A 23,782-nucleotide genomic window follows, 5' to 3' on the forward strand; every position below is an offset into this window, starting at 1 on the left:
AGGGTAGTTTTTATCCCGGTTTTTGAAGCAGGGACGCGCGCAATAAAGTTTTTCTGTGACAGACACAAACCGCGGGCAAAAGCTAGTTTTATAATATTCTATTGATAACAAGATAATTGACAGAAGTGAGAAAGTGTGCACTCTTTTTCACGCAAATTATCACATTATATCTTAGAAGTATATTCAGCGCGTAAATCTTGTAAATAGAGAAATCCCCGGCTCTCCGGGAAACCTGGTAACAAAGGTGTTGGAGCTTTACACCTCATTGTGGGCCCTCCGTCATATTATCGCGGTTTTCCTCCAACTTTTATGCGCAGCTGTTGTGTACAGTCGGCGGGAGAAACTTATAGTATTTATTCTTCTTCTTCTTTTCGTGTCGACAACAAACCTACACAGAGTCAGCCCAAAACTCCGCCACAAAAGTGGCGTTCTCAGCAGCACTCATCAAATCCTCCTGAGTGCAGTTGCTTGGGCACTCAGGGCACGACATCAGGTGCTTCGTCGACTGGGGAACAAAACCGCACCTGCACTCCATGTTTAAGCCATCCAAGAATCCCCACGATCGATCACCTAAATTGTAGTCATAGTATTTTTTATCTTTAGATATCTGTTTGATTTAGAGAAATAAGGTATTTTATCACTAAAGCTTTTGAATAACGTTCAATCCCATATTTACTAACATGTCCTGTGGGTGAAGTAAAAGATTCTATATTATGGTTTTAATTGAGATGAGGCGTACTTACGTCATAGTATTCAGGGTCTCTGACAATATTCGATTTCATTATTGGGTCTCTATTTTCTTTTAATAGGTACTAACGTAATAGTATAATCAATTCAATCAACTTACTTGATTGATTCGATATACGAGTAGATAGAGACAAAATAATAATATTCCTACTTAAATGTACAATACAAATATTGCGCAGAAAAATGGTCAAGAAACTAGCTGACTGTCGTAATATAACATAATCTAATGGCACAATATGTACTGATATGATTACTATGTCGTTCGTAAAAGCCACTTTTGTGCTCGCATCTCTACAAGAATCCATTACTTTAATTACGTCTTCTCTTTTGCTCCCACAAAACATAACACACTACAAAAAACAACCGACTATCGCTGTTCGAAATTTTGATGAACGGTAGACAACGAATGGTTTTATATTTCATTTTACACTTTCATTCATAGCTGAACGATTGCCAATTGTTTTTATGGAGTGTTTTTTGTTTTTTATAGAGCAAAAGAGCGATAAAAGCAACCGGTACAATCGCAGAGTTTATTTATTTATAGTCATTAAATTATTGTTTGTTTTTATTTATGTACATTAGAATGAAGAACGACACAAGAATAAGTATTGCTATCAGACTGCCAGTTGGTTTTTAAATTAATATTTTGCTAGATATGTATAATTGAAATAACAAATTTCAAGTACTCGTATATTAATGAAGACTTTAATTAAAACCACTGAGTTCATTATCCTGAAAGTTTCAGTGTTTGCAATTAAATGAAAATATTAACTCTGGTTTTTGGCGCAAAATTATTATTTATTTTACATTAGGTGACATGCTATTAATTAAGTGGGTTTTATTCGATAACTTTTCACACACTAAACCCACCAATATGAGTCGTTGACTTTTGACATGTTGTCAAATGTCATAGAAAATACATAAGTAAGTAGTCGACATGATTCAAAGATCAAAAGAAATTAAAGAAAAAAAAAAAGATTTTCAAAACGACCGGTTCTGCGCTATCCTCATCCAGGTACTTCCCACGACCTTCACCAGATCGTCAGTCCACCTAGTAGGTACTTGACTGGCTGACTGGTAAAGGTGACTGAGTTTCTTCCACCAGTTTTCAGCACCAGCCCGAATGTTCCGAAGCGGTAGTAGGGCAAGCTATACTTGGGACGTGTATGAAAGGGCCTATGAACTGAATAAACTATTTGATTTTATTTGACTTGGCTAGGTGTGTAAAGTTCTTAATACTTTCGTCTGACTGTACAACACAAGTACCCTCACACACAGCCCATAAGTTACAACCTGAAACGCCCCTGAAACGCGTCTGAAACGCGTCGGCGTAGCAGTTTGTGTAATGCCCTTCATTTATCCACACCCTGTAGTTGCTAACTTTGGAGATCGCTCATCCTCTCGGCAACCTCCTTGATGTTGACTTTGAAAGTTCCTAAACGGGTCTACAAAAATATACAGGGTGGAAATCCCTAGTTATCAACAACTGAAACATTGAATTTTTAGATATATCCAGTTTATTCTGTAACCTATTATTGGTACTGTTTGAAAGAGCTCGTGAAGCACTTCCAGGATCAGTAACTAGTTTTTCAATGTCTTTTATAGTTTAGAAATAATCGAGTGAGATTACTTATCGTTTCCATCCTGTATACAGTTTATCAACCGACTTCAAAAAAGGAGGAGGTTCTCAATTCGACCCGTATGTTTTTTTTTTTTTTTTTTTTCTATGTTTGTTACGCGATAACTCCGCCAATTATGAACCGATTTGAACAAATCTTTTTTCGGCGTATAGGTAATACCTCAAGGGTGGTCCCATTTAAATTTAATAATAGAAAAAACAACCCCCAAGGGTGGAAAATTGGGGATGAACTTTTTTATACGCAATATCTCCGCCGATTATAAATCAATTTGAACGATTATTTTTTTGTTGAATAGGTATTATCAAAAGGGTGGTTTCATGCGAATTTGAAGAAAATATTTCACCCCCAAGGGTGGAAAATTGGGGATGAACTTTTTTATACGCAATATTTTTAATTTTTAGATTTTTTTTGTGTTCACGCATTTGAAGTCGGTTTTATTTTTTTAAAAAGTTATATGTTATTCTGTAACCTATTATTGGTACCGTTTGAAAGAGCTCGTGAAGCACATTAATATGCCCGTTTAGAACCATTTAAAAATTAGGGATAGACGGTGAAATCCCTATTTTTTAAGTAATACATAACAGGATTTTTGTTTTCAAAGGGGTCACTTCAAATTTAATTTTAAGTGACCCCTATGTAAACAAAATTCCTGTTATTTGTTACCATTCACTTGGGGTCACTTAAAAATTAGGGATTGATGGTGAAGACGGGCATTAGACTCCTAAAAGTAACCCTTCCTTTTCACGGTAGGTAGTCGAAATAAGAATATAACTTCATTTGAAACAAAAGACGACCTTTTGGTCCTTAGGTTCCCAACCAGGTTCAATTCATTTTTTATTATGGGAAGGTTTGTGTTGACCGGGTTCAATTCATTTTTTATTAAGGGATAATAAATGGTGGCAACGAAAAGTAGTTGCTATAGACTCAAGGAAAATGTATGATGCCAGTTATTGTTTTCTCTCTGTCGTTTACGGCTTATTTTGTTATCCCTGGGCCACACACATCGCGACAATATTTGGGCGACAACAGAGCGAAGTCTTGCGACTATACAAAAAAGCAATGCAATACCTATGTACTCGAATACTTGGCTACACTCATCGCGATAACCCGAACATTCGCGCTATCGCAATGTGCGTGGTGAGTTTTTGCGATTGCCCATACTAACCTAGCTACCTTGTAAAAGCGTGTTAAAAATAATAACAAATATTATGTGCGATTTAAAGTTTATATTATTTCTCAAACTGGTGAAAGGGCAACCTATATTTCGAACATATTCAAGTGCCCTGAAAAAGGCCTCCATACCAATAAGGAATTTAAATAAAAAAGAAAAAGAAATTGCAGCCAAAATAGTCAGACATAAAACTCCACAGCCAAAAAGGAGAGTGACAGTAAAAAAGCCCCAGTAATTTAGTCCCTTTGACAAAGCCCTAATTACGGTGTTCAGGTCTAGAGGGCGGTGTATCCGTAACTTTTTATTAGCAGCCGGCGAACACAGGCCGTTAGGGCAGAATGAGCGATGAATAAATTAGTGCTGCCCCGGGCCGCGCCCCCGGGGACCTGCTCCAGACGACTAGTGATGCGCCTTGATAGTGGGAATTCCCGGGATTTTGGGGAAAAATTACGACTCTCGGAAAAAAACTATGAAAACATAAGACATTAACTACACAGACAGGCTATCAAACAAAAAACTGAAATTTAACTTAGAATTAAATGGTGCATAATTAGGAAAGCCGACCCCGTGGACCGGGATAAGGCGAGACAGAAGAAGAAGACTTGTTTAAACATCTTCTCGCATAAAACTCAGCAACAATATTTAATACCTAAATGTTTCTACTCAATTAACGAATATCTAACAACTGACCACCGAAAATGTCTCTAGATACTTTAATTTGTAATCTGCTTGTTTTGTTATTTTTTAGCATCGAAGTACGCAATTATGTTACATCTCATATTATGTATAATGTATATAGCCACCTACTCTGTTGCAATACCTCCTAGGTCACTAAGTCTTAAGCCCATGTGTATGTAATTTCCACCATTACCTACAATAATTGTCACTTAGTACGCAATAAAGATTTGAATTTGAAAAGATTTGTTTTTGAACTCTAAAACTGACTGAGATAAAGAATCACAATAAATACATTTCTTTATTAATAATAATAAAGAAATTAATAACGGACTACTATTCCGGAGGTAGCGGGTTCGATTCCCGCACAGTACAAACATTTATTTTGTGTGCATGAACATATTTGTTTTTATTGGACTGGGTGTTTTCTATGTATAATAAGTATGTATTTACAAAAAAAAAAGTATTTAAGTATGTTTATATCCGTTGTCTAGTACCCATAGTACAAGCTTTGCTTAGTTTGGGACTAGAAGCGCAGTGTAAAATGTCCAAGGATATTTATTTATTTATTTATTTATTTATTTAATAGTGACTAAATTAAGTTCCCATTTTGCTCTTGTAATAAAGTACAAAACGGTTGAAATGAAGTCATGATTGATTCATGTCGCATGTTAGTTACCGAACATTGTTATATCAGAGAAATAAGACCCTATTAATCGCTTCCATCTAATCGAAATAATAATAAGAATAAAAAATATTTGTATTTTCTACAGACATAGGCTTGTTGTGGTGACTTTTAAAGGTAAAAGGAAGACAAAAATTTTCACCGCTTAACAACTTCAAGTTTTCCCGTAAGATCCCGCAGTGATGTCCCACCCCTAATAGGCTAGCTTCATTCAAGCGTCAACAAAAAGCGCTGAAAGCTACCAGTTTATTTGATACTAGCTGGAAAGAAGCGCTTTTATGCAGGCTCCTGCAAAGTGAGTGCGAATATTTAAAAAATATTGTAGCAAAGAAATTTCATAGGGATGATGTCGTTCCGTCTCTGGGATTTAAAGAGGCATTCATTTAGGAGGAAATTGTACGTGACTATTCTTAGTATGGTATAATAAGTCAGATATTAATTTTCTGTCATAAAGGTATTTTTAATTTATTTCTTCTTCTATCATGGGAGTTTTAATAACTGAGATCACAATTACCTAAAATTTGAATGTAAACGCTATAGGCGTTTGACAAGCTTTCTGAAGTATGAAATCTTATTTTTTCTTGGGGTATTTGACACCACCAATTAATCGATCTATTTTAAAAACTGACGTTACGAACTCCCGTATATTATGTAGGAAAATACAAGCAATAAATCTTTATTGATTGATTTAAAATTATTTGAGTTTTGAAAACGAGAATGAAGTGTTTTTTTTTAAGTTGTGCTTTAGAATTATTGGTGAATTGAGTTGTTTTACGATGGATTTAGCAAGCTAAAGCGTGCAATGGTCGGGGCACATAGCACGAAGGCCTGAGGGCTTATGGCACAGAAATGAGTATCTTACGTGCTTGTAACAAGTGCGTTTTTGCAACAAAAACGTATCTGCTGCATAAAAAACGCCAGTTTTAATGGCTTAAGGTCTTATAAATTAGGACGCTTCAAGTTTATATTTTTATCGGCGATAATAACTTAAAAACTTGACGCTACTTTCTATATAAGCCATAAAAACCTTTTTATTGAACTTACTCGTAATTATAATATCGTCAGCATAAAACAGTGTATTACGTAAAATTTAGATCAAAAACAAAGATCCGAGGAACGCGGGTTCGAATCCCACCGCCGCTCGACTATTGTGGTGAGCCCACTCGTAACACAAGCTTATTTAGCTTAACACGAGGGGCTAATGGGACTATTAGTAATTTGAGCAATACAAATTGCTAATAATCTTTAAAAAACAAAAAAAAAACTTATTTCAGATTCAGTCCTATGATATACAAAGAGAGAACGTGTTTTTTGCAGGAACTGTTTTTTCAGCATCTCGTTTAGTTGCATTCGTGTTTTAATATTAACGTTCACATGAAAATCCCGTTTGCAGTGTCCCGTAGAAAACCGAGGCGGGATTTTTCAAAAAGACAGTTCCTGCAAAAAACGGGATTTCTCTGTGGGAACAAGACCTACCACTGTTTCTGGATAATAATGTGGCCTAGTATTAGAAGAAGCAGCACAAGGAAGTCATTTTTGTCACTAACTAAAATGTCACTTAATTTTCACCAGTCTCTCTTACACCCTGTATTTTCCTTAAGACCAAAAACAATCTCAAGGCGATCCTCTCCATTAAAAACCCAAGTTTGTCCTAAAATACTTATTCTGCAGGTAGCCCAAATACTTCCTTTGTCAGCAAGATTTGTTTTGCCGCAAAGGTCTAGTTTGGTTATTGGTGGTTTTAGGGGCCCGTTGTCGAAAAAGTTAACCCCGAGTAAATTAATGTTAATTGTTATTGTAGGAAAATATATTTCATAGAAACTAATTAACTCAACCTGACCTAATGAGTACTTATTGGTAATCGAAATATAGTGCATGAAAAAACCTAGTCCATAAAATTAATTTGTATCTGAAATTCATATTTTCGCTGTAACCTGTTTTGTAAGTACGTCAATAAAAAAAATGAAATCGAAATATAGTTTCTAGATGTAGACCGTATAAAATATTATTTTCTGGACATAAGACGCTGCATTTTTGGATTCGGGCCATAAGAAAAGAGACACACTAGATGGATCGACGGTAAAATTCCGTTATCGTACATACGTATCGTAGTCACCATTCGAGAATTTTTCTGCCCCAAAGGCCAGCTCTACGTGCTGTGTGTCCCGCCTATTGTCACTTAAGTGACAGTATCGGTAACTTTAGTTTTTGGTTCTGCTACGGTTATAGTTGTCCTACACTGGAACGTCTCAGCTATGACATGGTCAAGAGGGCGCTACTATCAATACTCGATTATTAGTTACGATTTTTGTCACGTTAGACTAGGAGCAGACCATCGATTTTTAGTAGGCCGATAGTTGGGCCCGATTTTAATTTGTATGAAGAATCGGCCAAATTGAATCGGCGTAATGTGCGCATTTCCATATATGCCCATACTGATCAACTGCCCGACTAAACTATCGGCCGACGAAAAATCGATGGTCTGCGCCTAGGCTTAGTCAACCATATAATTATGACATTTACAGGAGGGCGCTACTATCAATACTGGGATAATGATTTTTACCACTTGACGTTTCAAAATCTTTGAATTTTGCGGCTGCCTTATAATGTCGTACGGAACCCTCGACCCAAAGAGCGGGTGCACTTGGCCTCTTTTTATTAATGCACACAGCTGCGTCGCCTGGCACCGGGCCAGCCTTGCGGTGTTTTATTAAAATCAGCCCTGAAAACAGATTACTGCGTAAGGAAAGGTTTGGTATTGTAGACAAAAAGGTTGACTGGAACGCTTAATATATCAAGTGAAGTTCAAATACCTGAGGCTAGACTACAAAACTTCAATTATTTGTCTGTCAGACAGATAATAAGAAAATATTGGACTCCCATTTTTTTTCATAATTAAATAATAACAGTGCTACAAGTCGCTACATCGAGTTGAATGAAATGGCGCGCGATGTCATGCCTAAGTAGATTTTTTACTTGGAAGTGACGTCACGCGACAGGTACAGGTACTACTGCAATAATTTAATTTTGAAGAAAAAATACGTGTTCAATATTCATAGTTTTATTATCTATCTGATGGACTAAATAGATAATTTCATTACCCAGTCGTCATCCGAATTGATAGCAAAATAATTGAACCATTTCAGCAGTTTTCATATTCATTTAGCTCAAAATAATCTAATTTAACTTGACTTTAATACACAGACGTCTGAGAGACATTGTAATTAATTTATTTAGAATATCACAACTTTGGACAACTTCGCACAAAATTTAATGCAAAAAGGTAGTTAATTTGTTCAGAAGCTGTTTACTCGAGTGGATGTACAGTACTCAGTGACAGCTCATCAAGTTTAAAGCAAAAGTGGCTCTTATTTTGCGACAAATAGGGGTGATATCATGGTCTTCAAGTTACGTCTGCTGTGTTGTCGTATGTACGATATAACTACTTAAGGCCCCTCGCCCACGGCGACTTTTTGTAGCGATGCAGTAGCGATTCTGTCGCGCGTTCGCATCGATAGTCGCAATGCGGTCGCTAGCTGAGTGCCCTCGCCCACATCAACACGATTCAGTCGTGATGCAAACGCGATACTGTCACGATGCAAACGCGATTCAGTAACGGTACAATATTACTTGCAATCGCTGCAGATGCCGTGCCACCCTCCCTCCGTTCTCTCCCCGATGTCGTCCGACACGGTCGCGCGTTTGCATCGATACAGTCGCGCTGCCGTAGCGCGGTAGTAGCGCGTTGGTATCACTTCTGTAGCGCGTTGCAAATGCGACTAACGCGCGTTAGTAGCGATGCTGTCGCTCATTTACGAAATGCGCGACAGCATCACTACAAAAAATCGCCGTGGGCGAGGGGCCTAAGTCCCCACCGTTTGCAGCAAGAATGCCATGGCAGTTTTATAGTTCTTATGGTTTTCATATTAGAGCGCAGATGTTGCTCCGAAAAAGGCGAAGCGAGAGCTGGTTTTGTGCAGCTTCTAAGTTAAATCTAATGTCAGTTTAGGTAGATACTGACGTTGGTATTTGCCCCTTTGCTGTTCGATAACTTTTATTGGGATAATGTACTTGTTAGCGATATGAGGTTTCTGACATCATTTGGTAGTAATGTAGTAAAGTATTATATCTAGATGATCATACCAAATACATTTTAATGTAAAATGTTTCCAAGACGTGACCATACTGACCATATGGCTTGCATTGTCAAAAAGTTATCAGATCTCATGCAGAGCAAGCTTTTGAGTTTCCGCAGACTAGGTACTGTCTTTTGGCCGCCCGACTAACAAACGGCAATCTGACTCTACATGCCCTACCTAACTCTACAAGCCCTAGAACTTCACAAACTCTACAGTCTACACATTACTCAAAATATGTATGCTTTTTCGTTTCGTTACCGTCACATGGGCGTAAGAGAGATGATAAGCGAGGGTTGAAGTTGCGTTGCGGTGCCACTCTGTAGTCCTTCCTACTAATACTATAACAGTATTATAAATGCGAAAGTTTGGATGTCTGGATGTCTGGATGTTTGTTATTCTTTCACGCAAAAACTACTGTGTACCTACCATGAGTTTACGTTAGGTGTGCTCGCTAGCGAGTACGTCAAAAATCTCTATGAAGATTTTGTTTCTTGAAAGTAGCCACTAGGGGCGCTGCACAATATGTCATACAATTAATGTCAATTTTTTTACGCAGTCGCTAGCGAGCACACTAACGTAAACTCATGGTAAGCACACTGAACGGATAAATAAGACGTGGGTAAAAAGCGCCATCTATCGTCATTGATTAAAATCTACAGCGCTGGACAAACAATTTTGACGTTCGTAAATTAACGTAACGGGGGAAGCCGTGAAACGCCATCTATCAACATCATTAGTAATTAAACGAGGTCCACGCGTACGAAGTCGCGGGCGGCCGCTAGTTCTACATAAATATGATGTGCGATGCCTTCAATACCCGTGTGGCATCTCTCTAAGGTGAAAAATGTATCACTGTTCACAAGTTTTCTGTTACAATGTAGTTCGTATTGTAAAAAAAAACGTGGGACCAATATAAAAACCTAAACCTACATTTTTAGCAAAAAGTATTCCGCATTTTAATCCTATCTCCGTAGGCCGTCCCATTGAAATAATTAAGTCTCCTTGAATAACCTAAGAACATCTTTCAGACGCAAAGCGGAACTAATAAATTGTCCGTCCGTTCCCTGAGGTGGCATGGGTCGGCCGGAGATCGAGACCGATTGGGGTCAGTATTGCTTGGGTAAGTTTTTTATTCAAGAATCAATCGTTTTATTGACAACGTTTAACCACTTGAAATGAAACTATCCTACAGTTACTCGTGGAAAAACAGTTGAATAAATAAATAAATAAATCTTTGGACAATTTCACACAGCGCCAGCTAGCCCCAAAGTAAGCAACTTAATGCTTGTGTTATGGGTGCTAGCTTGACGGATACACTACTTATATACTTTTTTTAAATACATACATATTATACATAGTAACACCCAGACCCGTCACAGAAATTAAAATTCATCATTTCAATTTCTGCCCGGCCGGGAATCGAACCCGGGACCTCTCGGCATAGTAGTCCGTTCTGAACCACTACACCAAACGGCCGACATCATCCGAATCATTTGAATCGTTAAATAGGCAATAGGGTCGATCGCTAAGCGTAGATTCCTTCAACATTTGGAGAATATAGTTCGTTCGTTCGTTTCAGCCAAATGACGTCCACTGATGGACAAAGGCCTTCCCCAAGGATTTCTTTGACAACCGGATCCTGCGCTGCCTCACTTCTTCACCAGATCGTCGTCCGATTTTTATTGGCGGTCAAGCTGTAGATCTACTATTATGTTTCTTTACTAAATCGAATCAGAAAAGAGGAGGTCCGTAAACGAACTAAAGTCGCTGACATAGCCCGACGGAATAGCAAGCTGAAGTGGCAGTGGGCAGGGCATGTGCCCTGCATTAGTATGTACTACGCAGAACTGACGGCCGATGGGGCATCAAGGTTCTGGAATGGAGGCCGCGTAGGTACCGGAAAACGCAGCGTGGAACGTCAACCCACAAGGTGAACCGACGACCTGATAAAGTTAGCAGGATGGCGCTGGATGCAGGCCGCTACCAACCGTGCGATGTGAAAGTCATTGGGGGAGGCCTATGTTCAGCAGTGGACGTCCTATGGCTGAAATGATGATGATGATGATGAAGCTGTAGATCCTGGCTACACATGAGTTGCAGTGGTGGGAACGAGACGTGGGAATAGTCTCGTATCACTGTGATAACCATTATTCATAGAGACGAGCTATTTAAGCTTAATGCTCAGAAAAGCACAAAAAATGACGCGCATATTTTAAAAATTGCACAAAGTCACGCAAGCGTATAGTAAAAAATTTAAAATGCTCTTCTAAAACGTCAGACAGCGAAAAGTCCTTATTTTATAGGCTAAATATTTTTTACTTAGTGCTTTTTACCCGTGTAGTAATTTGGCCAGTTGGTCTACTATTATATGGGACACTAGCTTTTGCCCGCGGCTTCTCCCGCGTGAAATTTAGTTTGTCACAGATCGTCATAAATTAAGTAAAGTTTCATCAAAATCCGTTCAGTAGTTTTTGCGTGAAAGAGTAACAAACATCCAGACATCCAAACTTTCGCATTTATAATATTAGTAGGATATCAGTGTTGTCCACCTTGGCAAAAAACGGGACTAATAACCCCGTATTGACAGTATCATCCTGTAAATGACATATGGGACGCTTCAGTGTTGTCCAACCATACAGAGCTTTTCTTTGAAAGCAGATTGTTACAACGAAGCAATGGCAGACAGTTAAGCGAATCAAAGATGTTCCAACTTGTCTCTAGTGGCTACCCTTGTCACCGATAGTTTGACAACCACAAAGCTGTAGAAAGTCCAACTTTTGAACTAATTTACCTGTAAAAGGTGAATCTATTACAGTTCGATCAAGAAGAGAAATTGTTTGTTTAAGTTAGTTTTTAGGCTGAGTTGTACCATCTTATTTTAACTATGACAAACGTCAAAAAGCTGTCAAACTCCATACAAAAACACCGGATCGTTAAAGTTGCGGTCAAAGTTAGGTGGTGAAACTCAGCCTTAGTCTTTTAGTCTAATCCACTTATTATTTCATCTATGCTAATAATTATTATTAACTAGCGGCCGCCCGCGACTTCGTACGCGTGGATCCCGTTTTACCCCCTTCATCTATCTTACGCGGTTTAGATTTATTCATACAAATGTTTTTTCCCGCTAACTCCCGTTCCCGCGGGAATTTCGCAATATCCTGTTGTAACTAAGCTTTAAGTTTACTAAGATACCTGCATGCCAAATTTCAAGCGTCTAACTTAAGCGGTTTAGATTTTTCATACAAATGTTTTTTCCCGCTAACTCCCGTCCCCGTGGGAATTTTGCAATATCCTGTTGTAACTAAGCTTTATGTTTACTAAGGTACCTGCATGACAAATTTCAAGCGTCTAACTCAAGCGGTTTAGATTTTTCATATAAAAGGATTTACCCGCTAATTCCCGTTCCCGTGGGAATTCCTAAGTATCCTATAACCTGCCCAGGAGTATGAAGAATAATTGTACCAAGTTTCGTTAAAATCCGTCGAGTAGTTTTTGTTTCTATAAGGAACATACAGACAGACAGATAGACAGACAGACAGACAGACAGACAGACAGACAGACAGACAAAAATTTTACTGATTGCATTTTTGGCATCAGTATCGATCACTAATCACCCCCTGATAGTTATTTTGAAAATATATTTCATGTACAGAATTGACCTCTCTACAGATTTATTATAAGCATAGATAAGAAAGTAACTGTCTGCTTGTAGCCTTTTGGAATTTAAACCACTAAGGCCCGATTCGACCAAACTTTTATCCGAGAATAACTCCTGGTATAACTGGCACATTGACAGTTTCAGTATGGGAAGTATGTCAAAACTGACGATTTATTCTGAGATTAATATTTACTCTTGTTTGGTCGAATCCACCCTAAACCGATTAAGATGAAAAGGTTCTTCAAAAGCTTTTTAAAAGCTAGTTATTTACAACTGAAAGGTCTCTTATTATTTATTTAGTATTTTTACTTTACTTAGTTCTTGTTTAATATACATCACACTATATTAAATCTAATTTGTCTGTGTCTATATTTAGCCATATCAAAATTGCCTTCTTATTTTAATATCAAAGCAATTGCTACGTTAATATAAATCTAACTACACTCGCGAGCAAAAGTATGGAATCACTTACATGAAGTCGTTTCCACGCGATGTTGTGTACTAACGAATTTGTTAGTAACAAAAAAAGTGACACCATTTTAAAGATTAAACTTTTAACTTTAAATTGATACCAAATTCATTTAAATCACACCAGTATTTAAAAAGATATCCATGCTGATGTAAAGAAGTAAGGAAAAAGACATGAATCAACTGTTTGATACGTCGCGAGTTGCGGCCTATTTACCCCTATGAAAGCACGTGTATTCGGATTTTTGCTTTCACACGTTGATCCATACACATCTCCGCTTCTTTTGACACTTTACCTGGGACTCTACACCTTCAGAAGCAGCACAAATCGTTGCACTATTGCAAGAAGGACTCAGCCAGCGGGCTGTCGCACGTCAGCTTCACATAAGCCAGTCCTGGGTTTCGAAAGTTTTAAGACGCTTTCGGGAGACTGGTGGCTTTATCCCGAGACCAAGTTTTGAACAGCACCGGTGCACATCGCAGAGGGATGACCGTTTTTTCATGTCAACCTCTCTATGAAATCGTCATTTGACTGGTAACGACGTCCAGCAAGAGCTCAGAAATGTTCGTAGGATAGCTGTTAGCGAGTGGACAGTTCGTCTAAGATATGAGCAATAAAATTTGACTCCAAATAGGCCTGCCACAGGCTGGAAACTGACGGCAGGTCACCGACAAGCACGATTTCAATTAGCTCGCACTCGGAAGGCGAGTAATGGAGGCGAGTTTTGTTCTCCGATAAATGCAGACTGTTTTTTCAGTGCAGCAGTCGAAGAGGTCGGGTTTATAGACGGCCTGGGGAGCGATTTGTGCAGTGCTGGTTCGCTAAAACATTGACTTATGGGGGTGGCTTGCTCGACTTCCCATCGAGATGTGTAGGAGCAAATTGAAAGCGTGCTTATCGGTGACCTGCCGTCAGTTTCAAGCCTGCGGCAGGCCTTTTTGGAGTCAAATTCTATTGTTTATATCTTAGACGAACTGTCCACTTGCTAACAGCTATCCTACGAACATTTCTGAGCTCTTGCTGGACGTTGATACCAGTCAAATGACGATTTCGTAGAGAAGTTGACATGAAAAAACGGTTTTCCCTCTGCGATGTGCACCGGCAATGTTCAGAACTTGGTCTCGGGATAAAGCCACCGGTATCCCGAAAGCGTCTTAAAACTTTCGAAACCCAGGACTGGCTTATGAGGAGCTGACGTGCGACAGCCCGCTGGCTGAGCCCTTCTTGCAATAGTGCAACGATTTATGCTGCTTCTGAAGGTGTAGAATTTCAGATTAAGTGTCAAAAGAAGCGGAGATGTGTATGGATCAACGTGTGAAAGCAAAAATCCGAAAACACTTGCTTTTATGGGGGGTAAATAGGCCGCAACTCGCGACTTATCAAACAGTTGATACATGCCTTTTTCCTTACTTTTTCACATCAGCCGGGATATCTTTTTAAATACTGGTGTGATTTAAATGAATTTGGTATCAATTTAAAGTTAAAAGTTTAATCTTTAAAATGGTGCTACTTTTTTTTGTTACTAACAAATTGGTTAGTACACAAGATCGCGTGGAAACAACTTCATGTAAGTGATTCCATACTTTTGCTCGCAAGTGTAGTTTAATTTGTCAACGCGTCAATATTAAACGGTGAGTAATATTCGTATAAGTAATTATTCGTATAAGTAATTATTCGTGCACTATCAGAGGTTTTATTGGAACTAATTACGAAGCCTTTGACGCCAGGAGCGAGATATTACCCGTGGTTATAGGGTAACGTCACCTGTTTGCGGCCATCGAGTCAGATCACTTAATTTAACAACACATTTCAACGCGAGAGTGAGTAGGCACTTACAGGTGCTATTGCGGTCAAATACATGCATTGTCCTGCATAAAAAATCATTGACTAGACAAGGAATAACAAAAGAAAATAATATTCGTAATTAGAAAAACAGGATAATACCTAACAATGAATAGAAACTGTGTGTGACATACAAAACTTAGGTATTTTAATTACTTAGAGATATCATCTGCCATTCTTCCAAGCAATCTTATAAGTCAGTATGCTTATTTTCCACTGTTTTAAGAGTGGATCCGACGTTTAGGTGCAAATGTAAGAACTATTTGTGAAAACTCTTTTAACAGATTGAAAGTTTAATAGTAATAAAATTAATAAAATAAAAATAAGATAGACGAGAATAGGCGAAATGACCCTATCCTATTAAAAGCGAGCGAGTGTGTACATGCGTATGGATGTTTTTCCACTAAAGTTCAGGCAAATCAAATATTAGGACAGGGTTTCTCAAACTTATAATTCTTATTAAAATTTCCAGACTGTAGTCTGGAAACCTGCGAACCTCTCAATTTCAGAAAGAGTTATTGCTTTTATTATTTTATTCATACATTTTTTGTAATCATCCTTTCTTTTTGGAAATCATTAGGGGAGACCAACATAATATGTGCAGCAGTAGACGTCCTGTGGCTGAAATTATGACGATGATAATCCATTTTTCGTCTGATCGTTTTTATTTTTTAGCACATTCAAATATTTTAGGCACATTTACCCTAACGTTAGAAAACGCTATTCTTAATGTTCTAAATGTATTACTGACCAGAAAAAGTACTGTAGTAAAGACTAAAATGCTCTAAAAGACCTCCAAAAGAAAATTTCTGTCCACAGAATTGAGGATTTCCCCAACAATTTCGTATTTAAATGCCAAAATGCAAACGTATATTTTTAACTAAATAACATAGCTATAAAAGCTAAATTGCACCTGATGCAGTTATCTGGACCAAACTGTTAGAGCTGCATACGTGGATAGATAGCTAAATTTTAAACTATATACATTTACCTTTACGTGTGTTTGTGTAATTTAATTCTATGCACACTGCACTGTACAGTGTACGACAAAATTTTACTCTGAGTTGCACCATCTTACATTATTTTAACAAAAGTTTGTGAAACTCCAAACAAAAACACCGATTATAGTTACGGTTAAAATTAAGGTAGCTTTTAAGATAGTGAATTGTATCTGTTGGGATTAGTTCTAGATTTGATTAAGAGATGACGCTGTTCCGTTTTACTTCGCGGTATGTTATATTTCTTTCGTAAACAAAAGGATTAGAGACATAATTAAAAAAAGTTCAGGCTTCCAATTGAGAATGTTACTAGGTATGCAAAATCACTTGAAACCTATGTTACAGTTAAGCTTTTACATTTACAAATACATTAGTTTTTATTTCATTCAAAAATACCCAGTAGTTATGATTTTATAGGCATTCAAAGTTCGCTTAAATATTGAGTCCCGCCGACGGTCACGTGACCCCGCGTGACGTACATTCACAGTGTCCGCTCACTAGAAAACGGATATAAACATACTTAAATACATTTTTTTTTGTAAATACAAACTTATTATACATATTAACACCCAGACCCATCACAGAAATTAAAATTGAACCAAACCCAAACTTGATGCGATTGTGTCGTTTTATTGCGAATTACCTTCCAGCTCCATCATTAGACCCTGATTACTATATAGAATTAAAATACTCATCAATACAAAACGAAGGAGCCCAAACTCGATGCATTTAAGTCGTTTTATTATAGAGTTCCTATGGCCACTAGGGTGTCCCATAATTTTCAAAGTTTTAAATTTGTAACGCATAGGTCTTAGTTTTGTTCGTTTGCCTCTAAAACACTCAGAAATAAATTTTTACTTTATTTGGAGTACGATAACCCGTGCCGACTTGCATCGAAACATGTTGCGCGGCAGTAGCGGTGCGGCGGCGGTTAATCATCACGACCAACTTACCAGCTCTGATGAAAGCCTTAAGGAACTCTTGACATCCACTTTCCAAAAGGTATATGAGAGTGTTGACAAATTGATTTCCAAAGCAGCCTTGAGCAAGTTTAGTCAAAATCTTTGTTACTTCATGTCAGAAGAAATTGCCGTTTTATCACTCTTTGATGATGAAGGTAATGAACAAACACCGTCAATACTGTAGTAAAAGTACAAAGAGAGAGTATGTATGATTCTGGGAAGATATACATTCCATCTGAAGAAGGTATGATAATTTCTATGGTAAATAGGACTAGTATTAATTTTTTTATCATGTTTTTAATGAATTGATAATAATACTGCCTTATTTATTGTTGCTGGAAACCCATTGAGTGATTTAGTGTCTGTCAAGACTATACATTTATTTTTTACATTGAAAATTGATAAGAATTTTCCCCTGAGACCCATTTCTAAATGAGATGAAGATGTTGCCTATTTAAAAGCAAAAAAGTGCTTTCTTTAAGGGTAGTTAATGATACAGCTGAGAGAGCTATAAAGCTTATGAAAGATTTACATTGTTTGATCACTGCAAAGGAAGAGAAAAAGCTATTTTTGCTACGCACAGTGTAGCAAAAATCAGGCCAATATTCAGGAGCATGGAAATCTGTATCCAGAATGTAAAAAAGGGACCCTCAAAGGTAAAATATATTGTCTGATATCTTCTTTATATAAATATTTTATAAAATTTAAATATTTTAATTGATTAAGCTACATAACCAAAGGGGTAAAACCAGCATTTTTCAAAATCTTCAGAGCTCAGTCGGCACGGGTTAATGTTGACGTAGGAAGATGAAATTTTGTATTTAACTAAGTCTGAGTAGTACTAAAAGAAATAGAGGGTATGCATTTCAATATCTAAAAAAAATTTTTTTTCGGCCATTTATGGGACACCCTAATGGCCACCTTCCAGCTTCGTCATCAGATCAGCTCCATGTCATCATAATATTGCATGGTCATCCAAATCACATGTGTTTGCGAAATTTCAGCTTAATCGGTTGCCTGGAAGTGGGTCTTAATTCAGCTTGCAAGATTCCACCCATACAAATATGAGCCAGTCACTGTAATATGACGTCACGCGCATAAAATGGCGGGCCGGCCGCCGCCCGCACTTTTAAAATTAAATATCTTGGAAACTAATTGACGTATCGAAATAATTCTTTCACGTGTATTTTTTATTTTTAACAGAGAATACAGAAAGCTAAAAAACAAAATTAGTGAACATTCTTCATTACTACCTATGACGTCACGTTTGTTAATTCTATTCAGTTTAAAACGTCAGAATCGCTTTATTTAAACTAATAAGGCTGAAATTGGTTGCTCTTTAAATAAAGCTTGGTAAGTGTCAGTCTACTACCCAATTGCAAAACAATACCTATACAAAAATAAAAAATACAAAAATGTCTTTATTTATTCTGTTGACTGTACAAATCGTTCAAATACAGTTTACAAAACCTATTTTAGAATTCCAGCCTAACGATGCAATCGGGGCTTTTCGACCACTTTTCGACTGGATTGCGATTATAATTTGCACTTTGTCTAGACCCTCTGGACTTGGTATTACATGGATCTCACAACTTTTTACCGTAGAACAACTGAGTTGCGAGACTTGGTTTTTTTGACAAGTATTGTTTTTGATGGGATCTCATTTCTTTTTGTATTTTGTAGACAGCAGTTATGTATCTAGAAAACTGGACCGAAATTGAAAAATTTTACTCGACTTGGCGGTTGCACTACCGTGCCCCCAAATATTTTAGTTTTTCCTTGATTCATACACCAAACACTACTTATATTCCAAATTTGAAGCTTCTAGGTCTGCTAGAAGTGCCTTAGAGTTTTGATGATCGGTGAGTCAGTCAGTGAGTGACAAAATTAAGAAACTTTCACCCGTTATAATTCTTAAACTACTGGTTCAAATTGAATGAAATTTGAAATATACCGTGTCTTTACAATGCCTGCATGGTTACTGAAAATTCAATCTTCTAGTTTTATCCACAACGAAGTTACAGGGGGTCGAAAATGGCCTGAATTGCTTCGAGAAAAGGATGGTACGGCCGTGCCGCTTTTTTGCTCGACTTGGTGCAGATAAAATATGAATGAAATTGGTGAAGTGACCGAGGGAATTAAGGATACTCGTTCTTTTCAGCCCGTGGTCAAAACTAATGGCCTATGTTTTTCCCAGGGTCTCAAACTATCTCTATGCTTTACGTCTTACCCTAAATCAGTAGGTACCTACAATGGTTTAAGTTGAAAAGGTATAACCATATAGGTAGATAGCTGTGCCCGCGACTTCGTTCGCGTGAAAAGCCGTTTTTGCATCATTTTTCATTGTTGCTTTTTAATATAGCCTTTTTCAATAAATGAGCTTTCTAACACTGAAAGAAATTTTCAAATCGGACCAGTAGTTCCTGAGATTAGCGTGTTCAAGTAAACAAACAAACAAACTCTTCAGCTTTATAATATTAGTATCTAGATAAATGCTCCGTGAAATACAACATAATATGAGGGCTGAAAATATAACATTTTCTTCCGAAACATTATTATTTTGTTGCCAATACAGTGCGAAATGACTTGTAAACAGAACGGTTGATTGATGAGCACCGGGTGTGGGAATGTGGCGTATTGTTGTGGTTTTGGAGCGATTTTTGTACACATTTTTATCATAATAATATTTTTGTGGGCTTTTCTACTTGCTATGTTTATTTTTAGGATTTCGTAATTCTTAATTTTACGCTCATAAGGAAATTTCAGAAAAAAAAGTTTATTTTATCAGACACTCATTCTGGTACATTAAAGTAACGAAAATAACAATTTCATCGTTCCGATTTGTGAAGAATTGCTAGGTAGTCAAAGTCTATTAGGCTACAAATAGGGTACCTATTCTACCCTACAAGTAAGGCAGTAAGTACGTTAAGAAGCAAGACCTTAAGACTGAATTCATTCCAAAAATTGATTCTGTAATTCTAATACTTTTTACTGTTACAAATTCATACTGTACTTTGATAGTACGGATGTTCAGGTACCTATTGTGTTAAGGTTCAGCCAAACCAACGCGATCACAGGCGATCAGCCGGCGTGCAGCGATCGCCATCGCTAATCGCTTTAAAGTTTAAAGTTCAGAAAGTAATGTTCACTAATGTGATGATTACTTCGATGACTCTTTTATAATGCGAACAGCTAGGGACTGGAATTCGCTGCCTGCTGCTGTCTTTCCCGAAGACTGATCCGGGCCTTTTCAAGGCGTGAGTGAATAGGCACTTACATGGCAGATATGTACCATCCTAGACTGCATCCCACTTAACATCAGGTGCAATTGTGGTGAAATAGCTACCTTGTTATGCATAAAAAATATATTTCCTAAGTGATGAATACGTCAAGCTATCTCGTGTGTGTTTTGAGTATACTCGTTCGTAGTAGGTACTTCATTGATTGTAAAGTGAAATAATTGCCAGTTTTTGTAGTATATAATATCGTAGATACCTAATACACTAACAATCACGTTTTTATACGACTCACGCACCTAACTAAACCACGATCTTTTATCGTAGGAACCGTTATGTTTTGTCGGACACGTTTCGAGCATGTAACGAAGCGCCGCATAAGCTTTACGTAGGTCTGTCGTAAGGCTACGTGCTCACGGGGGAGTTTGAATGGTTTAAGTTTTTTGGTAGGTCGAAAAAGTGACAATAGATATGCTCGGGGAGTTTAAATAGCCAAGTTTTTGGTAAGTTAAGGTTATTCACTGCCGATTTGAGAAGTCGAGTTCTGCCCCCATCGACTATTTTTCTCGTGTTTAAAGTTCTCGAGTGGCGACCGCGGGCCGGAAGATTTTTTTATCCACAACGAGGAAGCTCTTGGCCTGTATCTCACCTGATGGTAAGTGACGATCAGGCCGAAGGTGGAAGCGAGCTGTATGTATGTAGCGTGGGCAGGCTTCCCACTAGGTGGACCGACGATCTGGTGAAAATCGCGGGAAGAGCTTGGATGCGGGCAGCGCAGGACCGGTCGTTATCGAAATCCTTGGGGGAGGCCTTTGTCCAGCTGTACGACTATTTTTGGTGGGTCGAAAAAGGTAACAATACCAAGCCCTATTTTAGACGTGAACTGCCGATTTTGGCCGCTGGACTATTGAGGAGAACTGCTACTATAGTAAGCATTTATTATTATTATAGAGCTTACCTGACCTGGACTGGCTATTATACGATTTTACTATAGGTCTAGTGACTCTGAGTGAGTAGCTGAGGCTAGCTGAGGCATGGAAAAAAATTTTTGGTTACTGCTTACACAACTAAAGTGACCACCGAACACTTTGGTTATGAGGAAAAAAATGTTGTGTAAATTAAACAAATAATTCTGTAGTGAGCTAGACTTAGTTTGGTTATAGTTAACACTTAGGTCGGTGGTCACTTTTGTTGTGGAAGCAGTAACCAAACTAATTTTTGAGTGCATTGACATTTGACGTGACAGAGCATACAAGTTTGAAAGAAATCTGAAGTTATTTGACGTCTCAAAAACACCCTCCTGTGCCGCTCCCATAACTCAGGCACTGAGTTAAGTATACCTAATACTGAGTTAAGTATAATAAAACCTATACCTAATCGTTCTCATTGCCAGTGGGTAATAAGCCTTATAATAAATACCTGTTCCGACAAGAGCGAGAATTGGACTTATGTTAGGAAAAAAATGTTGAATTGGCTAAAACGAAGGCTACAGGCCTACAGCTTTAATCCGTTATTACCGAAATACGGATCGTAAATAGTTTTTTAATAGTGCTATACAGGGTGTTAGGTAAATGGGTATATGAGCCGACACTAGCCCATGTTAACATGGCCATATAAATGGTATGGCGAAGTCAGAAATTTTATATCATAATTTTTTTTTTTTACCTTTTACCCATTTACCTAACACCCTGTATATCTAAATTATATAATAACTCAAAGGTGACTGACTGACTGACTGACATAGTGATCTATCAATGCACAGCCCAAACCACTGGATGGATCGGGCTGAAATTTGGCATGCTTGTAGATTTTATGACGTAGGCATCCGCTAAGAAAGGATTTTACGAAACTCCACCTCTAAGGGGGTAAAATGGGATCCACGCGTACGAAGTCGCGGGCGGCCGCTAGTTATTTCTATAATTTCTTAGGTGCAATCAGAAATAGTCCTATAGTGGCCAAAAAGTTGACAGCAGAACATTATTCCAATTGTAACAAAGACGTGTTGCGAACTTTTTGGCTGCTTTGGGTGTCACGAACTATTTGACGCTGACTGTACCTTACTAGCTTTTGCTTGTGAGTCGCTAATAATAATATGAATTTTGGTCTGTCACATAAATACTTACGCCCGTATTCACAAACATTACTATGAGGTCTCACAGTGCGCGTGAACGCACAGGGTGACACACGAACCAGTCACAGAGCTCTATTCAACGATGTGCGTTCGATTTGCTGTTTCTCTTAGATAAGCAAGCATCGTTTGTGAATACGAGAGCGTTCAGGTGTAAACCTTCCAAAAACAGGATAAAAAAATCCTCTGAGTGCAGTGTTACGCCCGTATTCACAAACGATGCTTGCTTAAGTGAAGCAGCAAATCGACCGCACAGCGTTGAATAGAGCTCTGTGATTGGTTCGTGTGTGATCCTGTGCATCCACGCGCGCTGTGAGACCTCATAGTAATGTTTGTGAGTACGGGCGTTAAACTATCTCTATATTAGTATTTTATCTAAATCGGTTCTGTACCTTATTCTGTATGGAATAAGGTTTTAAATAAATACATTTCTGCTATATTAGATGCCATTAAAAATCCCCTTTTCCCCTATTGGGGTCAAACCAATAACCCCTACTCACGATATATCTAAAGATATTTGACATTAATCCGATACTAAACATAATATTGCTGGCAGTCTTTATTACAAGGACATAAAGTACAATTTCGTTTGGCTTTGGATTTATCAAATACAATACAAGAAATATAGGATAATATAGCTGGCATTCTTAATACAAGGAAATAAGATTCACTATCGTTTGGCGGTGGATTTATCAAATACAATACATAAAGTATAGGATAAATAGATGGCAGTCTTTAACATAAGGAAATAAGACTCATCTTCGTTTGACGATGGAATGAGGATCAGTACTGTTGTAGAAAATTCAATAAAACTAGTATCTACGTTAATCTTTAAGACATAAGAAAGATATATCTTTTTGAATTATCCAAATCGGACCATTACTTACGAAGATATTAAGTAATAAACATAGGCCGTTTTTGCCGCTAAAAGACAATGTACGCAAGGCCGCGTGACGTCACTATATCCGAATCGAGCGCAGCCGGCGTACTATTGGGATGGAAAATATTTTTTTCCAGCTAAACTATCAGTTTTAGAAAAAAACTTTTAATAACATTTATTCATCAAAATAAAGTAACCTATCGACCAGTAATTTTTAAAAATAAAAATTGTGAAAAATAAGTATCGCTATGTCCAAAAACCACATTTTTATACGATTCGATGGAATGCGGAGAAGCGGTTGGGGTGAGTGTAACTTTATGATTGTTTGTTTTGAACATAATAATACATAATATGAGTACTAATACCCAGTTTCTGGCCTGGGGGGGGGGGGGAGGGGATAAGTCATACCCAGCTTATAGCCTGGGGGGAGGGTCAAGCCTTACCCGGCTTCTGGCCTTGGTAAGAGGGGGGGGGGGAGGCAAGTCATACCCAGTTTCTGGCCTGGGGGGGGGGGTTAGTCATACCCAGCTTCTGGCCGAGGGGGAGTCATAC

General features: G+C 37.9%; 1 protein-coding gene across 1 annotated transcript in view; it reads right to left on the reverse strand.

The window, feature by feature from the left end:
- The window catches only part of LOC135082997 (neuropilin and tolloid-like protein 1), a 291,125-nt gene that overhangs the window by 30,148 nt on the left and 237,195 nt on the right, over nucleotides 1-23,782 (reverse strand). The window lies entirely within an intron of this gene.

The sequence above is a fragment of the Ostrinia nubilalis genome, chromosome 22 (genome assembly GCF_963855985.1).
Source record: "Ostrinia nubilalis chromosome 22, ilOstNubi1.1, whole genome shotgun sequence".
NCBI classification, from domain to species: domain Eukaryota; kingdom Metazoa; phylum Arthropoda; class Insecta; order Lepidoptera; family Crambidae; genus Ostrinia; species Ostrinia nubilalis.